This window comes from Tigriopus californicus, chromosome 1, assembly GCF_007210705.1.
Source record: "Tigriopus californicus strain San Diego chromosome 1, Tcal_SD_v2.1, whole genome shotgun sequence".
In the NCBI taxonomy this organism is placed as follows: domain Eukaryota; kingdom Metazoa; phylum Arthropoda; class Copepoda; order Harpacticoida; family Harpacticidae; genus Tigriopus; species Tigriopus californicus.
In genome coordinates, this window is record NC_081440.1 from 6,836,586 (window position 1) to 6,850,945 (window position 14,360).

The 14,360-nt window shown below is 39.9% G+C and overlaps 1 protein-coding gene across 1 annotated transcript in view; it reads right to left on the reverse strand.

Annotated features, from left to right (window-relative positions):
• The window catches only part of LOC131883063 (glutamate-gated chloride channel-like), a 36,517-nt gene extending 32,128 nt beyond the window's left edge, over window positions 1–4,389 (reverse strand). Inside the window, exon 1 of the mRNA XM_059230396.1 lies at window positions 3,964–4,389. The gene's annotated coding sequence lies outside the window, so the exon portion shown is untranslated. The remainder of the gene's footprint in view (window positions 1–3,963) is intronic.
• Between the last annotated feature and the right edge of the window lie 9,971 nt (window positions 4,390–14,360).

Genomic DNA, 14,360 nt, shown 5'->3' on the forward strand with positions numbered 1-14,360 from the left:
TTGAAGAAAAAGAAGGGGAAAGAAGGCTTATTTTTCAAATTCTACGAGTAGATAGCCAATTTCAAGCCTAATAAGCTCTTCACTTAACACATGAATGGAACTTACTAAAACGTGAGAAAACATGAGGGTGTGTCTAGTTCTATGTATATCGCAGCATATTAAAACGTCATTGACGCCATGATTTCCCCACTTCCAAATGCTCGAATATCTAGTATTGTGTCCCTCTGTGGCTAGCTAGATATGTCGTCCAACAATTTGTGACCATTCTTTGTGGGCTTCATTTGAAATTCGCAACGAGTTCGCTGGTGTTGGTTAGCTTAACTCGGTCACTCGTTTCACTCGTTTCACTCGTGCCACTCAAACACTAGACAAGGAGTAAAAAAGTGAAGAGCAAGAAAGTGACGATCCCACAGAGAGACAGCCACTCTTCAGTGGGAAGGACCTGGTTTTTGTTTCCCTTGTCAATCTGCTTGAACTTCTTGTTACTCTCAAACAAAGTCAACTAGGCAACGTGTTTCTTTTGTCGGCAAAGGTAACCCGTTACCAATGGGCCAATTGAACGTCATTCAGGGATTTCAGATTAGGGTGGGGAATTGTTCGGTTTAATTGCATATACACACTTCAACACAATGAAGGAAAACATGTATGGGCAAACCTGACTATTATTTCAAAAATCAAGTCGCCTCGTTAGTAAACATCGACTATGAAAGTATTGGTGCATGTATCTCCCTGTTCCTGCCTTCAAAACCTTCTTGGAGGTGTGTGAAATTCATTGGTTGCACAGAGGGCCAAATGCAAAAAGGACATATGTTAGTTCTTGTTCCAATGAATCCCGTTTGCCAAAAGTAGTATTGCACGACTCCATTTGAATGTGCATTATCACATTACCATTAAGAAAGCGTGATAAAATAGTGAGGTTGTAAGCTTTGAATCCATTAATATGCTTTGAAATGTTATCTGAGTGGTCTTTTAAAGGAGTGGTTTCTTTTAAGATGATAACGCTCAAATCCATTTATGGTGAAATGCATCACGAAGCCGAGGATGACGAGAATGCATTGCTTGTATGCATCAGCATTCAAATGAAGTCTTGTAATATTCTGGGAAGTGTTCTTGGTATGTCGTGTAAACAGCACCTTCGGGGTTGATTTGTGGGCATGGTGGAAACCTTGGGAGAATGGAAATGTCATGACCAGGAAATGAAGTGGGATATATGGCAAGACGGAACGAGGATCCTCCTCCATCTTTGCATCATCAATCACCTGTCAAGGATTGAACCACGCATTTCAAAGGCAATTATTCTTAGAAAGGCCCTTCTTCGCACAGGTTCCATAATACTTAGTACACAATACATGCACATAAGGTCAATCAGAGACTCGGGAGCGTAACCCGCTCACTTCCAATTTGGAAAGTTCATGAGGACCAACCAATTCCATGTCATCATGCACGAGCAAAGGAATGTAAAGACTCTCAAGTGTAAAAACGGACCTACTGCAGTAGTATACCCATTTGGGAACGTCTTTGTAGGATATTCAAAAATATTCGCCGATAAATGCGTGGAAGGCTGAAACAACATCGCTTTAATCACTTTTGTGTATGAGCCTGAACAATGCGTTCAAAGACACTAAAATGGTATCATTAATTAGTCCCAGAAAGTTGAAAGGAATTCGAAATAATGTTCCATTTTTTTCACGTCATCTTTTTTTTTATTTGGAATAGATTACCACGCACGCATCATTTATATTTCATTTCTTTCTGTAGCTTTAATTGAAAAAAATTCAAATGCTCAAGCCTTAAACTGAAAAGATTAAGTACATCTTTGAAGTACATAGTCTTTTGTTGTCAGCCTCCCCTATTCTCATTATGCACCCTTGGGAGAGCTCGAAAAACAATATGATACAAAATTAAGATCTGCATTTGACCGGAATAGGATTACAAACAACTCCTTTGTTTAACGAGGAAAAAGCAAAAGTTTTATAGTAGATGACGTTGCACTTTGTTTAATCATTAATTGCGGGCACTTGTTCTCGCATCAGCTCTCTACAACCAAATATTCTCTTGCATTAACCCAGGAGTTCTTTCACTGGGAAATTCCTTGAATGTCAGTAATTCTCAAAAACCCTTACGTTTAGTGACCATGTTCACATGTTCCCATTTGCCCCGCTACTAGCGTTACATTGCCAAAGACCCTCTTGCATTGCTCAGTCGACCTTTTTAGTCATTACAAGATGATATATCCTCCATTCCTTCCTTTTCTTCTCATTTTCTTCCTCTCGTCAGAATGAGAAAACAACCATTGCCTCACTGATGTGAAACCCTGGTATGCTAAAGTATACCCTCGATTATTCATCATTATATCACGCCCTTCAAACATGATAATTCAACTTGAGAAAATAAATTGACTAAAACAGGTAGGTTTCGCTTGAGCGGCTTTTTGTCCATTGTCCAACAATGATTGATAGATCTGTGATTTTGGCACTTCAGACTGCCAAGATCCGATGTTATCGTTGGAAAGTGAACGCTCTCAAATTGATGTCCGTCAGGATAATAGTATCACAACGGTAGTAAATAGACCCTCCCGAGTCTTCTATACAACAAACGAGACGAGATCAACAAGAAGCATATGGGTCTTTGATGAAGACCATGGAGCGATAACAGGGCGAGATGACATTACCATTCAAGGCTACCAATGGAAGGTGCCTGTGATAGGCAAAACAAATACAGTTCAATTGGTTCAGGTCAATGCCAAAAAGGTTTCCCATTTACGAGGGAGTACTCTGTATCTACATGTTACGTCTTGAAAGAGGAAGACAATACGAAAACACGAAACCTATAAACCTGATCCAAAAGGTACCAAAAAAGTAACCGCCGACACATTCCTTGGACGATAGATAATTAATTTTCGTTTGAAAACTGCCAGTAGATCGACGTGAGAAACACATCCAGAGCGTAAAAAGTTTTTCCTGCAAAACGAAATATCCTTATGATGAATATTCAAAACTTTCACGCTTTTTTTACGCTGGATTCTTACTCTTTTTGATAGTACAACGACAGTCTTGAGTTTTAGAGGTCGCCCCAAAACAATATTTTTTTGTCTTGATAGCAACAACTAATAGTCTGAAAGCTGGCACTACCTCCGATCCTCCAAAAAAAACCTAGATTTTGCAACGATTAATAGAAGATTAATAGAGATTTGAAGTCACTTTCTCGTGAAATGGAAATCATTCCCAAGTAATTGGAATGGTTTGTGTGGGACAATTTGTCAGTTCAAGAGAAACTCCAACATAAAAATACTTAGTTCAGATAGAAAAGGCTAAAGACTACAAGAACTTTGCTATCTCTTTCAATAGGATTCCCATGTCCAGTTCAGTCCATTCGCAGTTTTTCTCTCGCAATTCTCTCAGTTTCTGCATTGTCTGCTCGTTTTATGGTCTTGTTCCTGGACATGAAGGCCGATTCATCGATATCATTAAAGCTAGTGGAGCGAATATCAAGCTCACTGCCTCGGATTTTGAGTTCATTAAGACTTAAACATGAATACTGGACTTGGTTCAATATTTCATTCATTCATCTCGCTTCTCATTCTGCGTGACCGACTAGGTATCAGGCTGAGAGCACAATGAACATGAATTATTGATCCATCAATTCACTAAATTTTCCATGCAGCTTTTCCCGACTTTTCACGTCCATAACCAATGACAGTCGTGGGAGGATGGACAGTTGAAATAAGAGTATTTGGTCTTTATCTCCGTTCGTATTCACGAACCATCAATTTAGCTCTCGTCACTGACACGAAGAATTACATTTTCTAAAGGCCTGAAATGGTATATTTTGAACGTCAGGTTATTCAATGAAGGCTATTATGATGATATACGTCAGCCCCTGGGCTCTAATGTGCATGGTTTAGGTGACATGTGTGAGGCACTGCATTTTTTCTAGCCTGAAATTAGGCGTTGACTAACTTACCCTTGGGCGAGGAGTTTTAATGAGATGAAGTCTTAACTTGGTCGAAACTTTCAAGCGTCACTTTCGAAGGGAGTGATTTTCTTATTTTCAATTTTTACACCTGACTTGAGCCCAACGGATAAACGCGTTATTGGCCTTATTTTAACCCAAACTTGTCATCCAAGGATAAAGATGGAGTCAATCAAACACAAGAATGCTCGGAAGTTCTCTATCACCCACACCACCATCACTGTGTGTAGGAAACAGTATTAGAGCTGCTCTCCTCGTGAGGCCTCATTTGGTGGCTGAAAAACTCCGACAAAGATCCTCTTCGTGTTCCTCTCCCTGTTGTGTGTCCTCCCTAAGTTGGACCCAGCTTCCCGTCGGCAGACATCCATTTCCACGGACTACCGTTCCACCGATTGGTCCTCTCCTCTCACAGCCAGGGAATTGCAAGGCCAGAGACTTGGAATTGGAAGCAAAGAGAGCGAGAAAGAGTGGAGAGGGATCGGAAAGGGAACAGGGAACAAGGGGAAGGGAGAGGGAGAGAGGCCAGCAGAAACAGAGGCAAGGTCGAAGGACAACCTCCGCTTGGAAAAGACCGTGAAGTGAAGCCCACCCTTGGTTTGTTGCTTCGAGGAATGGGGTTGGGAGCCATTTGTCGAGAGGGAGGCAGTGAGTAAGCAGCAGGGAATAAGTGAAACTGTAAGCGATAGGGAGGGTGGTGAGTACTCGCACTTACGTTCGTATATAGTAGGTACACACGTGCACCTAGTTATGCCTACTGCACTACTACTACTACGGTAGTTCCTAAGGGCTTGTGCGAGAATGGTCTCAGCCGAACTGAGAAACCAATATATACATACATTGGTATGCTTGAGGCTCTGACATCAGACGTTCATTGCTGGCAAACACTTTTGATGTTAGACGAATGAATATTCGCTGGCTATGTTTGTTTGGTGTGTTTATTTCCTCTTGATCAATATAAAATAATGAAAATGTATCGAGAGTGATATTGCCTTCTTCGTTCTACTTCCACTTTCCTGACAAATAACTTTTCAGTCTCAAGGCTTAAACGTATGTTGTAATAGAATGCATGAACAGGTTGGCCAACTTTTCTGTCATCTGATCATGGCAAATATTTCCGCTACTCGAAAATGCTCCATGCATTTGACAATCAAACTTGTAATACAATTACAATAAAAGGAAAAAAATGGCCTCGGCAATTTCTTGCCGAGCATGGCTGAATTTAGTTAAGATAAATGCTTCAGCTCGAAAACGAGCGTGGAGTGAACAAAGTTTGACCCTAAAAAGACCTCCTTGTGCCAGAACCGGGAATGGCTCGAGAATTTCAAGGAATGCAGATTTTGTGCACCACCAAGATCCGATGGGAACAGTTAAACTAGTGCAAAAATTCTGGTTGTCAGAGCTTGGACTGCACCTGACCAGATCCAGTGTTCGGTACACAAACGAATCAGGTTAAATGTCTCCAAAAACCGAGTGAACCTCTTCTCCAAGTGAAAAACCGACCTCTCCTCAAGCAAGATGGTACAAGGGATGTTGAGAGAAAATGGTTGGTGAGTTGAGGTAAGTGCGACCAGATTTCCCATCTCTCATGCTCGATAGGTTGGTTGGTTGGTTGGTTGGTGGGAAGTGAAAAGGGGATCATTTCATGTCAGTTTTGAGACATCAAGCTTACGGTTCCAAACTCTCGAGAGTGTTCTTCGCTTGGCGGCTAGAGGAAAAATCTCTTTCGCTCGATTAATTTCCACTTTGGAAAAAACAGCACATCCAACGAGGAAGAAAAAACGAGCGACGGAGAAGGAGATGAAAACGCGGACGATGGAAAAGAAGCCTCTATCAAAAGTGGATCAACTCGGCGATAGGCGATTGTGACATCCTCACTTGTGGGAGAGGATGCGAATCCCTTGAGAAATTCAAGGATTTAATTCCAGCTTTTTCTCTGTTTGGGATATGAGGATTAGGAAAAATGTATTCTGGAAACTCAATGAATGAAATGGACTCAAACCATAACCTTTTTGGGTCTTCTCATTTCATATTCTACCCATAGGAGAATAGCTATTCCTTTTATCTGGTGGAGCTACTATGCGTTTTGCACCCGAGATCCTCGAGGTTCAAAATTTAATGCCATAAGAAATTATCTTAAAAGCTTTATTATTAGGCTGTGATTCGTCATCAAAAGACCTCGGAAAAAGTGTTAGAAAAATAACAAAGCAAAACAATGCCATCAGTTTTGGTCAATTTCAAAGCCAAGATCCAAACTTGAAATAAAAAATAACATAAACTTCTCTGTGGTATTTGATTACAGCATGAGTTGCTGCTTTAACAGCTTAAATTGGAGAACCTGCGGTCATTCCCGAGGGTGAGGTAATAATTAATTCTGGCTGTGATGACGAAGCGGGAATATCCCTCAATTGGGACACCCATCATTCAGATGGCAGGCCGAGCGAGAGAGCTGCCATCTGACTTCGTAACAAACAAAACAAAACAAAACAAACATAGAGGAAAATTTGTAAACATTTTTCTTTTGGTTTAATTCTTGGCAGCTCAGGAAAAACGTTCTCAATCGATCAATATATCTCAGATTTGAAATTGTATGTCTAAGCCCCTTAAATTAGACTTTGTAGCTTGAGTTACATTTGGCTCAAAAAGGTAAATGCCTAGGTTTTAGGCATTTAGCTTTTTTCTATCTTTGGCTTAGTACTTGAAGTGCCCATGTAGGCCTAGTTTCCTGCTGTGAGCAGCGTTGACAAACCGTAAATGTCTTCAAGGTTTATTCGATACTTCTCAAGCTAATTGCGTTGATGGGCAATCCAATACATTTTGAAGAAAAGTGATGGAAGCTAGTCGTTAATTGTTAATGCTTAATTTGGCCGCAGACAATGAATGACCTGCTTTGGCTTACGGCAAAAATGGTTACTGGAATGGATTTTCACTTTCATTGCACTTCAACAGGAACAACGTGTGCCGCCTGAATACCAAATCAATATTGCCTTCCCTTAAAGTATGATTGATATCTGAAAACTTCCATTGTCAAAAGAAGCGATTCACGAATGACGAACCTAAAAAGTGACTTTTTAATAGACAATGATTATTAGAAGTTAGTTTGTACAATACATTAACAAGTAAGTAGTTCCTCTGCCAACGGAAAGAGTGTCTATTTTATGGCTGTCCTACGTCCTGATCTTGAATGGGAATCTTCTTTCAGGTCTTATTTTGGTGAGGCCTTTGAAAAAAACCTGTGAACGGCTTTTGTTGTTCTGAGCTTGAAGTTCTTTGTCCCATTCTCCTTTTAAAATATCTAGAAACAGCCTTGATGAGTCCAAAATACTCTTTTGTTTCGATTCTTAAGTAAAAGCGAGACTGAAGAAACTTGGCCCAATTAATGATTTGTTGTGATGTGTGTTTCAGATAAGGCTTGGAGGTTACATTCAGGTTTTTTATAGCTTTCAGAAAGCAGTTTGTAGATTTTCAAGGGAGCACAATCGAGAGATCAGTTAAAAATGGACCACTGCCACTAAGATAGAAATGATCAAAATTGCTCTTCATCAACGAATTGCGCAACCCAAATTATTCTAAATTTTGAGTAAATTAGATCTTCCAAAGGCAATTATTTTTGATGAAGGTTCAGGTTATCAAGAGCGTCCATGGGAGAGTTGATATGATCTCAAGATGTCCGCCAAGTTGGCGATTGGTTCTCCAGAAGTAGTGGAACTTTGATTGTTGGCAATGTTGAGTGAGATCGTCTTCAAGATGAGTAAAAAGAAAGTCCAAAGACCCCAAAGAGCGTCGTGATTGCTTTGAGGGTTCTTCTACATCACAAGATTTCGGCAAAAAATATTGGTAAGAAGCCAAAACAGAGGATTGAAGTAAGTGCAAATAGGATAAGCCAATATCCATCTCTTTTTTATCCAAGCTTTATCTGGTTGTGTAAAGCATGATCCCTTTCGAAGGTGTTGGCAATGTTCCAGAAAGGCTTGATAAAAGTTTTTCAGATTACACTGGTTTCCCTTTTTCGGCACGAATTTTAAACTTATGTAAGACTAATTAATTCATACGTAGCTGCAAAAGTCCCTTCAGATCTGATCATTCATCTCTCATGACGACATACTGTATTTAGAAGAACTCTGCAATCAATAGTTTGTGTTTGGTGCATTCACAAAGTGTAAAAAACTGATGAGTTGTACGAACGTGTAAATTCTCAATAAGGATTGTGACCTTCGAATTTCGCTTTTCGCGTCTGGAGACTTTAATTTGTACTTTGCCGAGCCCAGTGATATTGCCCGTGAAGGAAGTACCGCATATCGATAATCATCAGGGTGTAGTGTGTTCCTTATTAAAAGAAACAGATCACAGTTACAATTACTTCAGGCCAAAACGAATAATTCAATACCCAACCATTACTTGCTAAAAATCAAACAGTCTAAAAATTGACGTTTTTCTGACAACATGTTACGCTAATGAACATTGGTATGGTTTATTTGCTTAGAAGTCTTAGTCAGAGTCTTAGACAGATTCATTGGTTAAGGTATCATAAATAGGTTACGCTACAAAATCGATTTCTCATTTTTTTTTGAAAAATCAATCCTAAGGAAACGGATTTGTTGGCTTCAGTTTTTTTAGTGTTTTTTAAAACTCTGTTCGAATACATTTCAAAATGATAATCTTTGATTGCATTCAATTCAATATTTCAAGTTTCCTTCAAATATCTAACCTCTTTTAAGATACATACTGAGTATTAATATTCGATGTTTTACCTTTTTGGAGTAATTATTATCTAGTGGATCATCGCCTCGAATGGCGCTCCTTGAACCCAGAATGGGACAAGACTCAATACCTCATGCTGAAATGTATACATTGTAGTATTGTAAAAAAAAATAACGGATCCAATGAGGCATTCTCGCAATAAAGACTTTATTTCACATCAGAAACAATAGTTTCCTTATTTGTCAAGAGAGAAATGAAAAATTAAATGCCACTCTGGAGCGTGAAAAAAGGAACGAGTAGATAGTAATTTTTGGGTTGTTTGGGTCGTCACAATTAAACCATTTTAAAGTGTAAACTGTGCATTGTAGTTTCTTTGTCAAAAAAAGAAACGAATTGCTGCAATTTCGTTACTAATGCCCTGACAATCATACCATTTACGTTGTTGAAAGAGTCAGATACTGACTTACATCAATGCCTTACGAATGCAGTGTGCTTTGCAACTAGGACTTAAACCGGATGGCAGTGAATGTCCCAATAACGGAAAGTCTCAAATCATCTTAACAGACAGAAAACATCGAATTTGCCCGCTTATCTTTCGTCAATTCGCCTTTCATGGTGAAAACTTCATTTCCATTGTTTTTTTCTTTGAAAAGGCCAAATTCAGTATGCGAACATAAAAGAAAGAATTGTTAATAAACATTCGTTCTTATATTCACGGCCACAATGTAACAGGCAATCTGGTTTGTAAACCTGATAAAAAGTTTCGAAAAAATGTGATCATTAGATTGGTGCTCACAGTCTGTTTTGAAAATTGATCCAAGACATTTCGCAACACAAATGTGTTTTGTACATGTTCAATGAACTAAAGAGCCAATATGTTGTATAAGACCTAACCTCTAATACACATATAGCCTTGAACCTGCGGCATAACCCCGATACAACCTATCTAGTCTTGCATAAACCATAAAACCGCACAACCTCGTCTTAAGGAAATTGGTGAAGGCTGGAATCATTGATCATGTTGCTATGTGAATGAGAAAATTGCTCATACGACGCACACAGGGCTGTGCTTGCTTCCTACGCATGTGACGAGGCTGCCGTTCCGTTCGGTGTCCCCCAAGGAAGCGTTCTAGAGCCGCTGCTCTTTGCACCCTTCTTCGAAGATTGAAAGGGAACGCCAGACATTAGAATCCTCAAATTTGGCGCTGGTACCACAATGGACCTGAAGATACTGAGAGACTCCAATCAATGCACTGACCAAGCATAGGACAAGTCTTAAAGCAGGCAATTGAAAATAGCATGTCCTTTAGCCCTGATAAGTGTAGATTATCAGAGGGACGTTCCTGACAGAGAACAAGCCGTTAAAGTTGTAGTTCTTCGAAATCTATTTTCAGTTGCCATTAAAAAATAAGACTAATTCATGCCAGCCTAAGAATCCTCAAGGCAGAGAAAAGATTGAGAAAGAATGACTAACATTCACTAAATGGTAGCTAGACGTAAGACCTAATGAGCGCCGGCTTCAAATCTTTGGGATAGAGAGCCTGCATCACAGAAGCGTTCGTTGTCTCTAACCTCATTTTGCTGCTCAAAATCCGGAAGGGGATCATCCAATTGCCCACCACGGTTTCAATGGCCCACGCAAACTCTGAGGGTACGCACTACACATAGTTATCATACTGTACAAGGAGCAAGATGCAACAAAAACTTGAACCTGAGAGCTCAAAAACAACACTAGTCTCAATGGCTTTGCAAGCAGAACAATCTGAGAATGTAACCAACTGACAGTAGAAACCACAGACATCCCTAATGTATAACAATTCAAAAAGGTCATATGCAAGGCATGTCCAAATGTTGCTCACAGTGTTTAAAATGCCCTTTAAGGTTTCGGCGGAAACACTCAAACCCATATTGGCATTTTTCTAGCTCGCAAAATCATAAGGAGCAACTTTGGCATTATTGCTTTATCGAATTTTAGCTCACATGAAAAACTTACATGCCCCAAAAACATGACAAAAACTTGCCAAAATGCCCCGGGTACATCTTAACTTAAATTCCCAAGAAATGATACAGATTTTCAATATTACAAAAGTAAATGACTGTTTCTCTCTTTCTAGCATAATCTCACAGTATCTCAAAATGTTGTATAAATTTAGACATAACCTTTCAAAAATTGAAATTTTCGAAAAATCATTTTAGAGCCATTGAAAGCACACGGAGTTCAAAAACCACGGCCAATTTCACAGAAATCAAAGCAGCCTCAAAGAAGCAGTTTTTAATTCGTTTCACCACGCCGTCAAAAAAGCCCAAATTATAAGATTGCCTGTTGTATGTATTTTCTTCGGAATTCAAATTAATGTGTAATTTTATTGGTAATAAAGCATAATTTTAAAATCACAGGGTTTTTAAGTGACATGATATAGCATCTTGAGCTATTTCGAGATTTCGCAAGAAAAAATGTCTTTTCTTTTGCGATCTTGAAAATCCGTTTTGATTTTTTGGAAATTTCAGTTAGGCATATTGAAACTAAAAACGATGAAAATAGAGCCAGTAAATCAAAATAACTGAGTATTAATTCAATAGATCCGATCATAATTTCCAAGTAAGTGCTAACTAAGCATGTTTCCAATTTTCATTAATTTTTTTGTTTTTTCAATTTCAGTTTTTGATATGTTTTTACGCATGTAAACTCGTTATGTCGGCTAAAATGCGATAAGGCAATAATACCAAAGCTGCTCCTTCTGATTTTCAGAGCAAGAAATATGCTAAAATAGATTTGGGTATTTCTCTTGTAACTTGATAGGGCTCCCCAAAAGACAAACGTTAAAAGTAACCGACTTTTTGTTGCCTTGTTTCTTAATAAGTAATTTTTTAACTGTAATGACACTCGTTCTTCAATCATGTAAGACAGCCTGAAATGATTCTTATTGATGACACATATTTAACATTTAAACTGTAAATATCTATTCTGGTTCATTCAGAAGCACACAAGGTATCCCAATCTAGTGGATTGCAATTGTATCCTGGCTTAGAAAACCAGCTATAACTGTATTTAAAAAGTACATTTTGAGTCACTCAAAAGCTTTCAGTTTTTTGTATCTTTATTCCTTTTTCGGCAAATAAATAGCCATGTTTCATTCAGTACATCGATTACTTTGCTTTGGCAAATATTACCACCTTTTAGTTGCCTTATGGGGCGATTTTTGTTATTACTTTCTTTTTAAGTTTACTTAGAAGTGATTGATCTTTTCTCTTACTTTTAAATTCAAAGCAAGTTCATTAAAACCGGTTTTTGTGCCTATACTCCTACGCACATTGGTTACTACGATCATTTAAAATGACTTTCATTAACACGTCATGATGGCCCCATAAAACAAACCAAATATTGGATAAGATGACTTTTTTGGATTTATATGTGTTGGAAAAAGGCTGATGTCATTTTTGGCTTTTTATAGTGCACAGTTGTAAAAGAGGGAGAATGATTGGTATAACTCGTCAAAACCTGGCTCTCGCCCGACTTGATGGAATCTCAGCAGCTAATTTGTTGGTTGATTTCAATATCATTACGATCACTTTCCTTCCAATCGTTGTTAGGAAAGGCAAGACCTTTAATAGCTCCAAAATAAACGAAAAAAAAGATTAGTAAATTTTTAGCATCTAAAGTGTATACGTATTTCGTGTATCCATAGATTTCGTAGCTTCCACCCAAGTACAATGTTATGAGTTTTCTGCCTAGCCTGTACTTCCTTTCGTTATAATACAACTCCTAAAATCAAATCGATTTCCCCGACAGGGTTCAAACTTCATTCCTGAGGATGTGGAAGGTTAACTAAGAGGAAGTTGCACAAATCTGGTAAAATGTTGACATCTCGACGGATGTTGAACTAGAGTATCCGGAGGTAAGTTCTCAATTATCGGGTCAAATGGCCTTCGGCAAAAATAAATCATCCAAATGTACCTAAACGAACCGTCTGAAAAAATGTAAACCCATAACATAACATACGTACATTTCAAGGTACGATCAACGTTCAAGGCAGCGTATACTTGTTGGTTTTGAGAGGCTTTCAGTCAATGACCTTCAACTCCCAATACGGGCTGAAACCGCGAAGATTGTCCCCCGTTTGTTCTTCAGAGAATTTAGCAATCTAATTCCTTGGTTCTATTGATTACCTCATCATGGTCGACGCGCTGAACTAACCCTTTTCTAAAGGAAGGAATTGTTGAGTCAACACAAGTCATGCCACGCTCTTCAGTTGCATTTCAATCCCAAAAACCATTCAAACCAACCCTAAGCTCAGCTCAGCTCAGCTCACATTGCCTCGTCTGACTCAGTCACTCACCCAGAATCTGCAATCCGGGTGTCGGGAATGAGCCGGCGAAATTATGTAACATTTGTCTCGTTCTGAGAGTCCCCATTCGGAGTGTGTATTAGAGCACAGTACGCGTATCTACCTAGGGGGGAGGAAGGGGGGAGGCAAAGAGAGAGAAAGAGGTCGGTAGTTAAGAACGAAGTAAGAGCGTGTGAAGGCAAGCAAGGATGTACAGTATTTGCAGACTTGGACCATCATTATCATCATCACCTTCATGAGCACCACCACCCTCATCTCCCAAACGACTTCACGACGGAAGATTAGAGGGCAAAAGGCACCTTCACTTATGCCATTCCATCACATAAGCAGCTGAGTAAGTGCCGACCGTGTGGAAGTTGGAACATGGACTGGACCGGGCGAGAGGCTCCTCGTGATTGTCGCCTTACTTACCTAGCACTCGCTGCCTTCGCTAAGTCGACACTCGACACACGGCTCTTTTGTCACATAGGTAGCCCGTGGTGCCTTGTAGGTACTACGAGGTAAGGAGGAAACCCACAGGTTCGCCGTGGTGCCAACCGGCTTCTTGATTGTACCTGTATCTCTCACTCCTCCCGATCAGAAAGGTATGTAACGAGAAGAAGATCCCACCCATGGCAACGACCGCCAAAGCCAGCCAGTCAGCCTACCAACCTCGGGGCTAACCTGGGTTCGAGCATATTCCCTGTCGTTGTGGAAGGAGTGGGTGAAGAGGCAGCTGAGAAGTTGATCCTCCAAGAATGGGGAAGAGAGAGGAGAGGGGGAAGACGAGGAGGAGGAGGAGGAGGAGAAGGCTCCTCTCAATGAGATACCTGAGACACTAAGTGCTTACTCGTCGTTGTCGTTGGTCGTGGCATGAAAAAGAGCCCTTCTCCAACTTGTCGTACATGGGGTGATAGGTAGGCTTCCTGGACGGTACAGATTGTCAGAGGCTGCTAGGTTGCTAGGTAGTGGAGCTTTAACAATCAACATGCCCGGAGAAGATATCTCAAGAAGAGAGAGAGCCTATTCCTTCGTACTACTACATCTCGTATTCAGAATACTACAAAGTACCAGAATCGCCTCCTATGGTCGCCGTGAAAAAACAGCTTAGCAGCTTTTGAGAAAAAAAAAATCTAATCTCTGCCAAGTAATATGGCTGCTAGGGAGCGATAAATAGAAGGGTTAGTTCAAACCCCCACGACGAATGGCTAACCAGTGGTCCCATGGGGTTCGAAGCAAGAAATCAGATCGATCAAACCCTTATTAGCCAAGCCTTATGTGACCGAAGGCATTCAACCTGTGTAGGATCATCCTGGTTCGTGTGTTAAAGTGAAAACTAGTGACAACTGGATACGAACCTACTTG